Source organism: Spinacia oleracea, chromosome 5 (genome assembly GCF_020520425.1).
Source record: "Spinacia oleracea cultivar Varoflay chromosome 5, BTI_SOV_V1, whole genome shotgun sequence".
NCBI classification, from domain to species: Eukaryota; Viridiplantae; Streptophyta; class Magnoliopsida; order Caryophyllales; family Amaranthaceae; genus Spinacia; species Spinacia oleracea.
The window spans coordinates 56302232-56318143 of record NC_079491.1 but is presented as its reverse complement, the minus strand read 5'-3'; the positions used below and the strand labels follow the sequence as shown (position 1 = coordinate 56318143).

The following is a 15912-nucleotide window of genomic DNA, read 5'->3' as shown; positions in this document are numbered from 1 at the left end:
AAAATTAATTATTTAACCCTTTAAAATGTTTTAAAATGTTTATCCATCAACATTTTTTTTTCATAATATAAAATTTAATCAAAATATATTAAAACTTACAAAAAAAACTAGGTAAAAGTTAGCCCAGTGTACAATAAATTTATTGTACACCTTGTGCATGCAAAACCTTTTGTAAAACATTTGGTTAAAGTTAATGTATGAATAGTGCAAAAGTTAAACGGTTGTACGTATTTAGTAACAGAGTGAGTACAATGATGACTACTCCATACTAGAGCTGTCAAAACAGGTCATCGGGTCGAGTTCGGGTCGGGTCATCCTGGGTCTCAGATCATGATCAGGTCGGGTCGTGTCAGGTCACTTTGTCACTAGAGTTCAGGTCGGATTCAGTTCGGGTTTGGTTGGGTTCGGTCAGGTTGGTTTATGGTCGGGTCATGTCGGCTTTTTTCCCATCTCGTGTACAAGTCGGGTTCGGGTCGAGCCATGTTCCGGTCGGGTTCAATTTTGGGTCGGGTCTTATATAGTCAAGTTTTAATCGGGTTTGTAGCAGTTAATCTCGGGTTTAGGCCAAGTTCTGATCAGATAAGTTTTGGGTCGGTTAAAATACATAACGGGTTCACTCTCGGATACAGGTTAAGATCGAGTCCAATAACTATCAGGTATAGTCAAGTTTTTAGCCATGATTTACGTTGGGTATATAAATTATTATGGAACCCGGAGCAATCACGATACATTACTCCCTCCGATTCGTATATTTACGCTTATCTAAAATTAAAGGTTTTAAAATGTTACAATAAGTTGCCACAATAACTAGTATTATAGAAACAAAATAAGTTACATTTTAGCTTTTGTTTATATAAATAATAACGTTAAATTGTTCAACACGTTTTCATTTTTCCGGATCAAGTAATAAAAATTAACAGTATAGACTTATTGTACTATTTGGTTAGGTCAATGCCAGGTAGGTCGGGTTGTCAACACATCGGGTAAAGTTGTGTATCGGCTTGTCACAAATCGGGTCAATAACAGGTTTCATCGAGTTACAATCGGTTTTGGGTTGGCATCGGGCGAGTGTTGAATCGAGTTCGGATCACTGTCGGGTCGGGTTAATTCAGTTATTGGTCATCTTCTTGTTGGGTGTTGGGTCATACAGTACCAGGTAAAAACCGGTTATCGGTTTTATCGGGTCGGGTACAGGTAGAGTTACGAGTTTCCAATTTTAACAACATTTAGAATATCTGTCGATTACGGATACAGATAAGGTCGGTTCAGGTTGGATTTTCAAATCGGGTCAGTTTTTGACAGCTCTATTCCGTACTATGTAGTCCGGCGATTCCTTGAGTTTTTAATATGAATTAACATAATTCCTTATCTTTTTCTTAAGACCGTTTATTCGGTTATCGGTCATCTTCTTGTTGGGTGTCGTGTCATACAGTACCAGGTAAAAAACGGTTATCGATTTTATCGGGTCGGGTATAGATAAGGTTACGAGTTTCCAATTTTAACAACATTTACAATTTCGGTCGATTAGATACGGTCGGTTCAGATTAGATTTTCAAATCGGGTCAGTTTTTGATAGCTATTCCGTACTATGTAGTCCGGCGATTCCTTGAGTTTTTAATATGAATTAACATAATTCCTTATCTTTTTCCTAAGACCGTTTATTCTTTTCGGAAAGATGTTTTCACTATAATTGTTGAGCAGAGTCTTGTAGGAAAGGGTTACTAGCTTGTTATAAATTGAACTTGATTTAGTATAAAGTTTACTTTTTTTTTTTTTTTTTTTTTTTTTTTGGTGTAGTGTTTTTTGATAGAGCCAAAGATTCACTTATTCTTTTGGTTGTGGGATGTAATGGACTAAATCAAAATGACTCTTAAAACCTTTTTGCTTCCTTTCCATGGAGAAGAAGATGGTCGTCATGTTGTCCCGTTATCTCTTTTGGATCAATTGGAAACAACCTCTCTGCAACTGCAGGGGTAAGGTTGCGTACACCCGACCCCCCTCCCCCCTTATCCCGCTTCTTGCGGGAGCCTCTTTGAGACAATGGGGTAATGATAATGAAGATAATGATGGTGTAGTGTTTTATTTTTTCCCCTTATGTATGTTGATTGTAACTTTTTTTTATTGAAATTAATTCAATACTATTTGAAACAAGATATTTTGTAGTGGGAAAAGGTAAGAAAGTGAAAGACAACAATATAGACTTGCCATGTGATTAAAATGTTAAATAGTAGTAAGAAACAAGAGTTGACATGTAAGGATATATTGAGTATTCGTAGTGTGAAAGTAAATATTCATATCCCAAAATGAAAATTGTTTTGGGTGTAAGCAATCCCTGAGTAGGTTTTTGATGTCTGAGTTGAGGAAGTCCACGAGCTTTAGCTTCAATGATGGATGAAGGCCTGTAATCAAAAGAGATGAACTTGCCCCGGGGGTTTTCTAAGAAAACCTAATCCGATGCCTAAGTCGGTTCATATGCTTCAATGATGGATGAAGGCCTGCAATCAAAAGAGATGAACTTGCCCGGGGGTTTTCTAAGAAAACCCAATTCGATTCAAGTCAGTTCATATACGGAGTCGATAATCAATTCTCAATTTAATAGGTCAGTGTAGTTAATTGCATGTACCCTATCATAGAGTATTTGGTATTTATAATAGCATTAATTGCTCCTAAATGTGGCGATAGGCAATTGGGTTGTTGACTTAGGCCCAACCACAAGCTTCCCATAGGCGGAGATCAACCAATTGCTAACTGCTGTACCCGGGTACAGCCAACTCTGGCTGTACCCCCCAAAAATGACGCGCTCATATTGTTTGTTCATTCTTGTCGACTGTTTGTTCTTTTTTATTGTACTGTTTGTTCATTCTTATTGTACTGTTTGTTCTTTCTTGTTGTACTGTTTGTTCATTTTTGTTGTACTGTTTGTTCTTTCATGTTGTTTTTTAAATTCATCATCAAATTTTCATAATTGTTGTATTTTTTGTTCTTTCTTCTAGAACTTTATGTTTTTTTAATATTGTTTGTTCTTTCTTGTCTATTTGTTTGTTTATAATAATCATATGGTTAATGACCATAATTAAACTCTTCATTAATATTTTATTATTTCTTTTTGTATTGTTTGTTCTTTCTTGTTGTACTGTTTGTTCTTTCTTGTTGTTTTTTAAATTCATTCATCAAACTTATTGTTGTATTGTTTGTTCTTTCATGTTGGCTTTAAAATTCATCATAAAATTGTTCATAATTGTTGTATTGTTTGTTTTTTTTCTGGAATTTTATGTTCTTTTTTATATTGTTTGTTATTTTTTGTTGAATTTTTTGTTATTTTTTGTTTATTTTTTTGTTCATAATAATTATCTGCTTTATTGTTTGTTCTTTCTTGTTGTATTGTTTGTTCTTTCATGTTGGCTTTAAAATTCATAATGAAATTGTTCACTTCATTGGTCTTTTATGTTTTTACAAGCGCCTATATTGTTTATTTCCCAATAAATAAATAAATGTTCATTTCCAAAATAGTAAATGTTCATTCCAAATAAATAAATAAATGTTCATTTCCGAAATAGTAAATGTTCATTTTTGTAGTTTATTTCCAAATAAATAAATAAATGTTCATTTCCAAAATAGTAAATGTTCATTCCAAATAAATAAATAAATGTTCATTTCCGAAATAGTAAATGTTCATTTTTGTACCAGTATTTGTTCTTTCTTGTTGTATTGTTTGTTTTTTCATGTTGGCTTTAAAATTCATCATAAAATTGTTCATAATTGTTGTATTGGTTGTTCTTTTTTCTGGAATTTTATGTTCTTTTTTATATTGTTTGTTCTTTTTTGTTGAATTATTTGTTCTTTCTTGTTTATTTGTTTGTTCACAATAAATATATGGTTAATGTTCATAATGAAATTGTTCACTTCATTGGTCTTTTATGTTTTTACAAGCGCCTATATTGTTTATTTTCAAATAAATAAATAAATGTTCATTTCCAAAATAGTAAATGTTCATTCCAAATAACTAAACAAATGTTCTTTTTCGAAATAGTAAATGTTCATTTTTGTAGTTTATTTCCAAATAAATAAATAAATGTTCATTTCCAAAATAGTCAATGTTCATTCCAAATAAATAAATAAATGTTCATTTCCGAAATAGTAAATGTTCATTTTTGTACCAGTATATTAATGTTCATTTTAAACAACACAAAACGACATCGTTTTGGATGGGGGTACAGCCAGCTTTGGCTGTACCCGGGTATAGCCAAAAATTTGCGGTACCCGGGTACAGCCAGCTCTCGCTGTACTCAAAAACGACACGCTCATATTATTTGTCCATTCTTGTCGACTGTTTGTTCTTTTTTATTGTATTGTTTGTTCATTCTTATTGTACTGTTTGTTCATTCTTATTGTGCTGTTTGTTCATTCTTGTTGTGCTGTTTGTTCTTTCATGTTGTTTCTTAAATTCATCATCAAATTTTCATAATTGTTGTATTTTTTTGTTCTTTCTTCTGGAATTTTTTGTTCTTTTTTATATTGTTTGTTCTTTCTTGTTTATTTGTTTGTTTATAATAATCATATGGTTAATGTTCATAATTAAACTCGTCATTAATCTTTTATTCTTTCTTTTTGTATTGTTTGTTCTTTCTTGTTGTACCGTTTGTTATTTCTTGTTGTTTTTTAAATTCATTCATCAAACTTATTGTTGTATTGTTTGTTCTTTCATTGGCTTTAAAATTCATCATAAAATTGTTCATAATGGTTGTATTGTTTGTTCTTTTTTCTGGAATTTTATGTTCTTTTTTATATTGTTTGTTATTTTTTGTTGAATTATTTGTTCTTTCTTGTTTATTTGTTTGTTCATAATAATTATCTGCTTTATTGTTTCTTCTTTCTTGTTGTATTGTTTGTTCTTTCATGTTGGCTTTAAAATTCATCATAAAATTGTTCATAATTGTTGTATTGTTTGTTCTTTTTCTGGAATTTTATGTTCTTTTTTATATTGTTTGTTCTTTTTTCTTGTTTATTTGTTTGTTCACAATAAATATATGGTTAATGTTCATAATGAAATTGTTCACTACATTTGTCTTTTATGTTTTTACAAGCGCCTATATTGTTTATTTCCAAATAAATAAATGTTCATTTCCAAAATAGTAAATGTTCATTCCAAATAAATAAATGTTCGTTTTCGAAATAGTAAATGTTCATTTCCGAAGTAGTAAATGTTCATTTTTGTAGTTTATTTCCAAATAAATAAATAAATGTTCATTTCCAAAATAGTAAATGTTCATTCCAAATAAATAAATAAATGTTCATTTCCGAAATAGTAAATGTTCATTTTTGTACCAGTATTAATTTGTTATTTCTTGTTGTATTGTTTGTTCTTTCATGTTGGCTTTAAAATTCATCATAAAATTGTTCATAATTGTTGTATTGGTTGTTCTTTTTTCTGGAATTTTATGTTCTTTTTTGTTGAATTTTATGTTCTTTTTTGTTTATTTGTTTGTTCACAATAAATATATGGTTAATGTTCATAATGAAATTGTTCACTTCATTGGTCTTTTATGTTTTTACAAGCGCCTACATTGTTTATTTCCAAATAAATAAATAAATGTTCATTCCAAATAAAAAAATAAATGTTCATTTCCGAAATAGTAAATGTTCATTTTTGTAGTTTATTTCCAAATAAATCAATAAATGTTCATTTCCAAAATAGTAAATGTTCATTCCAAATAAATAAATAAATGTTCATTTCCGAAATAGTAAATGTTCATTTTTGTACCAGTATATTAATGTTCATTTTGAACAACACAAAACGACGTCGTTTTGGATGGGGGTACAGCCAGCTTTGGCTGTACCCGGGTATAGCCAAAAATTTGCGGAGATCAACAATCCGAATTCCTTATTTGGGGATGGGCTTTTGGTGGAGTCAAGCCCATGGAGCAAATAAGCCCAAAGCGGGGAATCCATTTTGGGTCCCAACAACTTACCCCCAGACCGATGTGGTTTTGTAAAAATGGAGCGGGTTGATTTGTTGTGGTTGAATTCGGGCGGTTCAATTTAAATATTTGAAAGTTTTGAAAAATTCGAAATTCGAAAGTTCTTGCTCCTTAGACTTCACGCTCCTAAAATCGAATTGATTGCTTTGATCTTTGAACTTCTCCAGTTGGATCTATATTTAAACGATTCTAGCGCCTTTGGCTCGTTTTTTTGCTCACTCGATTCAAGAATATTTAGGAATTATTCTTCAGCTTTTCTGCATAATTTGTTCCGCCCCTTTCTCCAGTTCGGATCTTCTTCGTGTTTGGTCGGATTGTCAAGCTTGTTTGTTGAACTATTGGGTTGGTGACTGGAGCTATTTTCGACGGAGTGATTGGTTTCGGTCGATCTTAAGAAATTAAATAAATTCAATAATTACTCCATGGTTTCCTTTTTGTTCTTCCCGTTTGAAATCGTGAAGGGGAATAAGAAAATTGAAATCTTTTAATGATTGGGTGTAAGAGAAATAATTAAATAATTAAATTCTACTTTATTAGTAAAGGAAAGAGAGAAAGTAAGTGGAGATATTTGAATTAAAAAATCATAAAATAAGGTGGGTGAATGAATTGGGAAGTGTGAATGAATTAAATAAGGTGGGTGGAGAAATCAATGAGAATAATTGGGTTGGTAAATGGAATAAAGATGGGATATGGTAGGGAACTAAATTGTAGAATGAAGGTGTTTTAGAAAAAATGCCATAAAAGGAAAAAAAATCACAATGGGAAGAACATAAAGGAATGCCAATTCGGAAAACATGACGAACTTTCAGGAAAGGAGTAAGTGATATGCATGTTTTATATAGTATTTTTACCCCCGTCCCTTAGTACTTTTATGTGTCAAACGTGCTCTTAGGAGCCGTTTCTAGTACTAATGTGTGTTATTGAGTGTGCCTTGAGTTTCAGGTTTGATTATGAGAAATTGGTCTTTTTAGACCCGTTTCATGTTGATCTAGGCCACTATATGAGCCCGAGGAAGTTCGGGACCTTCATCGTCGACTTTCGGGAGCCTTGGATGCTTATGGTTGAGCCCCGAGAGTTAGACTCAGTGATATGGGCGAGCTACATTGAAGATTGCAAATCGCCCTGGAAGCTGAGGGCGAAATGCAACCATCGGGCGGAATTTAGGCAATTTGGATTCATCAACGCGCGCCCGATCGGGCGCAGCTCGCCCGATCCGGATCGAGCGGTCATCCTGGAGCCTATGTGGAGAGTTCACAAACCGCCCGATCGGGCGGATTTTGGCCCGATCGGGCCGACTATCTTCGCCCGATCGGGCGACGCCAACCTCCAGCAGTTTTTCGCGCATTTACTTTCCGTTTTTTAGGCTTTATTTTGGTAAACTATATAAACAAGCTTTAATTATTTTTAGAGGACACTTTATTTTCTAGTATTGAACCTTAGTATTATTTTCCTTAGCCTAGTTTTCTCTCTAGTTTATGCAAAAACACTTAGTTTAATTCTCAATAAAAATTCAAGCTTTCACTTCCCTTTGTTCTTCAAATAGGTATTATTTCTTATTTCAATTCATTGTCTTGCTTTAATAATGCTTTCAATTATTATAATTGCTTTGTTTATTGTCAACATGCTTGAGTAGTTTAATTTCTAGGGTTGGGGATCCATGAATAATATGAAGGGATGATTGAATGACTATGATTGTTGGTATTGTAATTGATTCCTATTGATTGGTTTATTTCACTATACAATTAGATTTGCGCAGGTTTAATTGTGGTAGTTATGCAATATCAAATTAAGATCCGAGAGATGCAATTTGATGTTTAGGCTTGTGTCAATAGGTAGAATTAGAGTTAATACGTAGCGAGAGCCCGTTAATTCTAAGTCTATGATTAGTATCGACTTGAGAGAGCATGCTAGTCTAATTAATTACTTTGTTGATTATCGTGATTGTTCAATGTCCTGGATTATTATTTATTGGCAAACCTATACCCTAGATTCCTTAATATATTGATTCATTCGTGTTTAATTATCGTTCGTAGTCTTAGTATACAAACCACCAACCAACTCTTGTTCACAATAGTCTAGACTAATTAATTGATAGTAGAAAGAACGCCTGTTTCCCTGTGGATTCGATCCTGACTTCCCTTGCTACCTAGCTAGTGGACCTTACGTTATTTTTGATTAGGTGATACGACTTTGGCTTGTGTCAAAATTTGGCGTCGTTGCCGGGGAAACGGTTTTATTTTCTGTTGTTGATTGCTTATCCTAGATTATTGTTTGTTACTACTCAAGGAATTTGAGTTCCTTGAGACCGGATCTCACATTGTTTTGTAGTCTTTGTCTATGCCCAGGACCGTAGGTACTAGTAATCTTACTCCATTCGATCCTGAGCCCGAAAGAACCTTTCGTAGACGAAGAACTTTCATTGCACAGTGTGGGAATTACTCTGATTCTGATCATAATATTGGCGATCTTTTTCCTTCAGATACAGATTCAGTTTCAGAGATAGAGATGGGTGAAGAAAATCTGATACCGCCACCTACCCCACGGCTCACAGACTATTCTAAGCCAAGTCTGTTCGTGCTACCAAAGGCGATCATGCCTTCTATTGCAGCCGAGACCTTCAAGATTGAGCCTGCATTGATTAACATGATCGAGAGACGCCAGTACGGTGGGGAACCAGGTGAAGATCCGAATCTTCACATTCAGTCCTTTATCCAATATTGTTCCACCATCAAGCAAAAGGGATTGACTCCGGAGCAGACTATGGAGATACTTTTCCCGTTCTCTTTGAGTGGGAAAGCTAAACTGTGGATTAATGGGTTGAATCGGGCGGCTTTGAAAATCACTAATTGGGAATCCTTGGCTCTTGCTTTTTATGTTAAATATTTTCCACCTGAGAAAACGGCTCGTCTGAGGGGTCAGATATTAGGTATCTCACAACAAGCAGATGAGAGTTTGTTCGAGGTCTGGGAGAGATTCAAGGATTTGCAAAGAGAGTGCCCGCACCATGGTTTGGAAGATTGGTTCTTGATTCAGCAGTTTTATAATGGTCTGGGCAATGAGTCTAGATGTTTGTTGGATTCAGCTGCCAGTGGAAGGTTTATGCAACTCGAGGTGCCTAGAGCTATGGAGGTGATTGAGGAGATAGCCATTCACAATGCTCAGTATGGGAATCCTAGAGGTCTATCTAATAGGGGTGGTAAGCATGATTTAAATTCTATTGAACAATTAACTGCCCAATTGACTGCTTTACACTATAAGTTTGATAATATGCAAGCAGCCAATACTCAATCCGCCCAACCTGCTAGTGTAGCTGCTATGAGTGCCCAACCTGCTACTGTTTGTGAAAGTTGTGGAATGTCTGGTCATTATGCACCGGAATGTAGGAGCTCTGTTGAACAATGTCACGCATTTCAATCCTACAAACAAAATAACCCATTCTCCAACTCTTACAATGAGGGCTACAAAAACAACCCTCTACTATCCTACAGGAGCAACAATATCCAAAACCCTCACCAAGTCCAACATCCACCACAACAACCATACCAACCCCCACATCAACAACCCTACCAACCACGGAACAACTACAACCAACAGTCTAGTGGACCACCTGGGTTCCCTAGACAACACACATCACCTCCACCACCACCACCTCAAACCACACAGCCTGACCCTATGCTAGTAGAGATGAGAAACATGATGCTACAAATGCAAAAATCTCTAAGTGAAAAGGATGCAAAAATCGATGCTCTTACTGCTCACAACAAGATCATTGATACACAGTTGGCACAGATGGCTACTACTATTGCAGGGAGGCCACCAGGCCAATTTCCTTCACAACCCGAAAATAGGGAGACTGCTAATGCAATTACATTGAGGAGTGGTAGAGGTTATGATGGTCCTTCTATGCCGGTTGAGGTTGATTCCGGGGTGTCTGCTAGAGATCTGGTCAGTGAGGAAATCCCGAAGATAGTTATGGATGAAAAGGAAGCTGAAAAGGTAGTCAATGAGAATGAGGCTACAACTGAGGTTAAGAAGGGGGCGGATATTCAAGTACCACCTATTGCACGCCCCTTCCCAAACCGACAACTCAAGAATAAGCTAGACAAGCAGTTTGGCAGATTCTTGGAAGTGGTAAAAAATTTGCAGGTAACGGTTCCTTTTACTGAATTAATTTTACAGGTTCCTGCCTATGCTAAATTCATGAAAGATATTTTGACCAGGAAACGTGCTTTTTGTGAGGTAGAGACTGTAGCTTTCACTGAGGAATGTAGTGCTTATTTGCAAAACAAGTCTCCACCTAAACTTAAAGACCCCGGGAGTTTTTCCATCCCATATAACATTGGCACCGTATTTATTGATAAATCTTTATGTGATCTAGGTGCTAGTGTGTCTGTCATGCCTTTGTCTGTCTGTACTAAACTGAATATGGGTGAGCTTAAGGTTACCAATATCACTCTACAAATGGCCAACCGTTCTGTCAAATACCCCTTAGGTGTTTTAGAGGACGTCCCTGTTAGAGTAGGTAAATTCTATATACCTGTAGACTTTGTAGTTTTAGACATGCAGGAGGATTCTCAAATTCCCATAATCTTAGGTAGACCCTTCCTTCACACGGCGGGGGCGGTAATTGATGTTAAAAGTGGGAAATTGACATTGTCTGTTGGGGATGATAAGGTGACTTTTAATCTGAATAGTGCCTTAAAAAGTCCCATGCTAGAGGAGGAACAATGCTATCGCATAGATGTGGTTGATTTTATTACTCGTGATAACGTCTCCCAAGTTCTCGAAAGAGACCCTTTGGAGGCAGTGCTTTGTTGTGAGTCTTCTGCAGGTGATAGCAGTTCTTGGAGTGCTGAAGTGGATGCTCTGGAGTTGGCTCTAAATGGTGGAGAATCTGAGCCGGTGAGCACCAAATTGAAGAGGTTAGTTCGGCCGGTTTGTTCTGTTAAAGAGGTAAAGAAACCCGAACTTAAGCCTCTTCCTGCTAACCTTAAATATGCGTTTTTAGATGATGAACAACTTTGCCCTGTGACCGTCAGTACTGCACTTGATGCAGACCAGTTATCCCAACTTCTTATTGTGTTGAAAAGGCACAAAAAGGCCATTGGGTACAGTATTGATGATTTAAAGGGTATTAGCCCTGACTTTTGTATGCATAGGATACATCTAGATGAAAATCATAAACCATGCATCCAACCCCAGCGTCGTTTGAACCCTGTCATGCAAGATGTTGTAAAAGCTGAAGTTATGAAATTGCTTGATGCGGGTATTGTGTATGCTGTGTCTGATTCTAAGTGGGTGAGTCCTGTTCAGGTAGTGCCTAAGAAAGGGGGGACAACTGTGGTGAGAAATGAAAAAAATGAGTTGATACCGACTAGGGTAGTCATAGGTTGGCGCATGTGCATCGATTATAGGCGTCTTAATGTTGCTACTAAAAAGGACCATTTTCCCCTTCCCTTCATTGATCAAATGTTAGAAAGGCTAGCCTGTCACAAGTTTTTCTGTTATCTGGATGGTTATTCTGGTTTCTTTCAAATTCCCATACATCCAGACGACCAGGAAAAGACCACCTTCACCTGTCCCTATTGTGAGGGGGTCGAAAAAGCGCGAGGCTAATGCGTGACCTTGCCCCTCGTGGGTGTGACGATTCTTTTTATTCAATCAAGTGTAATTAGATTTCCTGTGAGTTTACACCCAATTGACTAGTAATATAGGAGTCGCCATTCAGTTTTTAACGACAATGAGAAAAACTGACAAAACCCGGTTATCGTGACATAAAGGGAGTGCAATTATGTTTGACCACGACGGCCGTAGGTTCCCTTGTGATCCCTGGTGGTGGGGATCGCTCAACGTACACCCGTAGGGTAGAGATTGAGGGTTCGGGGGACTGTAACTACCGAGAGGAGTACTCGCTCTTCGATAACTCCAGAGGCAGGATATCCTTACTAGCTCAGCATAAATAATTGAAGGGACATGCGTTAACTATTAAACTAATATGAGTTGATTTTATCAATATGCAACATATAGTACTAGATCGAACGCGATTATCTGATTTAGATTGTTTTAAGGGACCTAGCATGATAATCCAATTTCCCAAAAATATCATACTTATTAAGCGTGATCGAACAATCAGATTTTAGTTAGTTTAACAGTTCATAAAAAGGGCGAGGAAAGCAGTTAAATCATCGGAAAGGGACACATTACGACGCACCCTTGAGAGGTGCGTCACGGTTCTCAGAAAACTAACCACTTTGACTTTGCTATTTCTCCTTTTTATTTAACGAATCTCAATTATGGGACAGGATACGTTCTGTTCGATTTATGGATCGATTGCGACAGAACGCGTGAACAGTTTCGCAGCGAGAGGCTTAGGCTAAGGGGTTTAGAGTCAATACTCAAAATATATTATGTGTTGTTGTGTGTTGTTTCACGTCGAAACTAGGGGCCTATTTATAGGGAAGAGTTCGTGGAAAGATAGAATTGCAGAGTTCTAATCCATAAAGAATTAGGAAAAAATACGTCCCAGGTAATTTCGGCGCCCAGCTCTGGGCGTCAAAGATTTCGGCGCCCAGGGCTGGGCGTTGAAAATAGAGATCCATGTAATTTCAGCGCCCAGGGCTGGGCGTCAAAGATTTCGGCGCCCAGCTCTGGGCGTTGAAAGTGATGTCTGGGCCGAATTCTTTGTCAGACTCGGATTCCTGAAATCGGTAGAGTTTGAGATTAATTCGAGTCTCTTAGCGCGTATCAATTTTGTGACGGAATGCGTCTGGGCCCGTTACGAACTCTAGGCTCGTTAGAATTTCGATTAATACGTAACTCTTATTTCCGAATCATATTAGGAATAGGATTCTCGCAGTTTTCTATCTCATTTAGGATTTATGTTGGAATGCAACACCTAATTCTGACAGGTTTCTATCTTTTATGATTTGCCACTCTTAGAAGCTACTTTTTACGACAGTTACTATTTTTAGCAGGTTTCCATAAATAGCTGGTTTCGGGTGAAATAAAATGGGGAATCGAGATTCATGTATTTTATAGGAGATGCGTTGTCAAGTGGAGTTTTTATGCTTTCATCATCGAACCTTTCCCTTGCGGAAACGGGGACAAAAGTAGGTGTCTACAGTTAGCCCCCACTTTGACTGATTCTTGGAGTAAGACGATGGTCAAAGTATTAGACGGAGTGCGTCACACAAGCCATGGTGTATGTGACCTATTTTGCGAGGGTCTCACGAGCCCCCGAGTGATAACATTTGACTTAAGGGTCATCACTTGAAGTGTCGACATATCCCTCACGTGTCATTGGGATTTGTCAACTGATAGTATAGAAACTTCCTCACTTTGTCATTGGAAGGATCTAAAGACGCGTAGAAACTCCCTCACTTTGTCATTGGGAGTAGCTACAGAGTTTTTCGAAATCAAAGCTATAAAGTGTAATTGGGCCTGGCCAAGCCCAATCACGAGGTAAAACGTTATTAAAGATTCTCATTTTCGGGGCTAGCTAAACGAGAAAACCCCCTTTTTTTTATAGGACGTAAAACGAAGGAAAATCTAGCACATCGTTCTTTTTTTGGAAAAACGGAAAACCAATCCTTTAATTTTTGGAAAAAGGGAAAACCAATCCTTTAATTTTTGGAAAAAGGGAAAACCAATCCTTTAATTTTCGAAAAAGGGAAAACCGATCCTTTAACTTTCGGAAAAAGGGAAAACCGATCCTTTAATTTTCGGAAAAAGGGAAAACCGATCCTTTAATTTTCGGAAAAAGGGAAAACCGATCCTTTAATTTTCGGAAAAAGGGAAAACCGATCCTTTAATTTTCGGAAAAAGGGAAAACCGATAAAGTTATCGCTGCAACGACTAAGGACCTGCGCTGTTAGTGACGCAGACCCCGCCCGCTGAAGGTGGGCGAGCCTGTCCGCTGAGGGTGGACCCCCCGTCCGATAGAAGTGGACGAATCTGTTTTGATGCTTTTGAAAATAAGGACCTACGCGGTTTGTGACATAGACCCCGCCGGCTGAAGATGGCGAACCTGTCCGCTGAGGGTGGACGCCCCGTCTGATAGAAGTGGACGAATCTATTTTGAAATTTTATTTTGTTTTTTTTTTTGAAAATAAGGACCTACGTGGTTTGCGCCGTAGACCCCGCCGGCTGAAGATGGCTAGCCTATTTTAAATTTGAAGACTTTATTTTTCGAAAACTGAGGACCTGCGCGGCTTAGAGACGCAGACCCCGCCCGCTGAGGGTGGGCGAGCCCATTTTGAATTTCTTATTTTGTCTATGTAGAAGGGCTTTTGTGATTACAACCTGTTGGTGGGTCGTAATATTTTTAGATGTGTCCTATAAGTGGGTCCACACTGTGTATATTTTTGTTTAACAATATATTTTTTGAGATATCCAAACACGACATGGTGCATGGCGCAGTCCGGGAATGTGATTTTGTTCGCGCGCTCCTCGTTGGAGTCTATTTTTTTCGTGAGCCCCCAAGCACTGGGGCTCGTCGGTTGTTTTTCGCATCTTGTAATCATGTTTGGGGTCATGCTCGTATGTGCGAGCGACCTTTGTAGTGGTGTGGTACTCTTAACAAAGTCGTGAGGTGCGACTTTCAGCAACTTTCAAGTCGAATGAGTATGGCAGGGCCCACTAGAAGTTAGGGCCTTTTTTGAGCATTGGTACATTTTTGGTGCCCAGGCCTGGGCGTTGAAATAATTCACGCCCAGGTGGGGCGTTGAAAGTGTTGTTCGGGCTGGTCTTTTGATGACACAGTTGGCCTCTTGTTCATTCGTTTATTTCACTTGGAAGTTCTATGTATTCTCTTTTCTTTTGTTTTTTTCTTTGTTTTTAGAACGTGATGATTTTCTTGAGAAGCCGTAGCCGATTGGTGGACTACGGTGCTTGTCGCTTTGGGGCGATTATTTTAAGGATTTATTGCTCTTAAGGTGTACAGTTATTGCAATAGTCGGGCGAGTCTATATGGCCCGAGGAACATACCTTGAGGTGTAAGAATTTGATCGCTCTTATATTTTTTGAACGTGTTCGTGAATGATGATATGTATGTGCGAACGAGCGTTCATAGAATGGCCGCTGTGTGCGGTCCATTAATCAGTTTGCTTGAATCATTTTTTTTTGAGCAATGACTGATTTTGAATAGTTTGCTTAGAAGCTTGATAGGGGTCAGGTCCATTCATGAAGTGGTCTCAAACATCGTGCCCTTTTGATTGTTCAAACATTTTCTTCGAGATTTTTTATTTTGCCATGGTTGTTTCGTAGCTTGGAGCCCCCAAGTATGCATGTTGGGATGCTTCCTTTTGGCCTACGATTTTGTAGGTTCTTTCGAGAAAGATGCCTTGGGGTTTCGCTCGTGTAGGTACGAGCTATCCCTTCCGTGGTAGGTAATGTTTTGCTACCTTTAATCCTTAATGTAGAAGTCGTGTGGCTTGCATTTGGGCAATAAGTAGTCTTTGCCTCTTACTCTTGGTCGTGCTTGCATTAGTGCAATGTGCCTTACCCTTTTTTAGACTTGTACTGTGGGATTATGGTGCAACGCAGGCTTGTGTGGCCTAACGGCGTGTCTTAGAACATTCCTCCAAGTGTTGAGATATCATTATTTGGAGTACTTCATCGTGCTGAATTGTTCAGGTGCTCGAACAAGTGTAGCACCTTCTGCGTGGGTTTGCACGGCTTATTACTTCGTTCGATGCGATAATTCACAGGTGTTTCTTTCTTATTTTTGTATCTGGGCAAAACTTGGCTAGCAGAAAGATTCAGCGCCCAGGCTGGGGCGTTAAAGATATCGGCGCCCAGCTCTGGGCGTTGAAACCGATTTCTGGGTATATTTTGACAGTTCTTATCCTTGATGTTTTTCTTTCGCTTTTGCTTTGGAACGATGTAGACTGTGTAACGGGCGCTTTATAGGGCGAGCGTTATGTGCAGTAGTTTG

The 15912-nt window shown here is 37.7% G+C and overlaps 1 non-coding gene across 1 annotated transcript; it reads right to left on the bottom strand.

The window, feature by feature from the left end:
• Nucleotides 1-8882: 8882 nt before the first annotated feature.
• On the bottom strand, nucleotides 8883-8989 carry LOC130462362 (small nucleolar RNA R71). The gene has a single exon (XR_008922456.1). It is a non-coding gene; the product is annotated as a small nucleolar RNA R71 (small nucleolar RNA).
• Between the last annotated feature and the right edge of the window lie 6923 nt (nucleotides 8990-15912).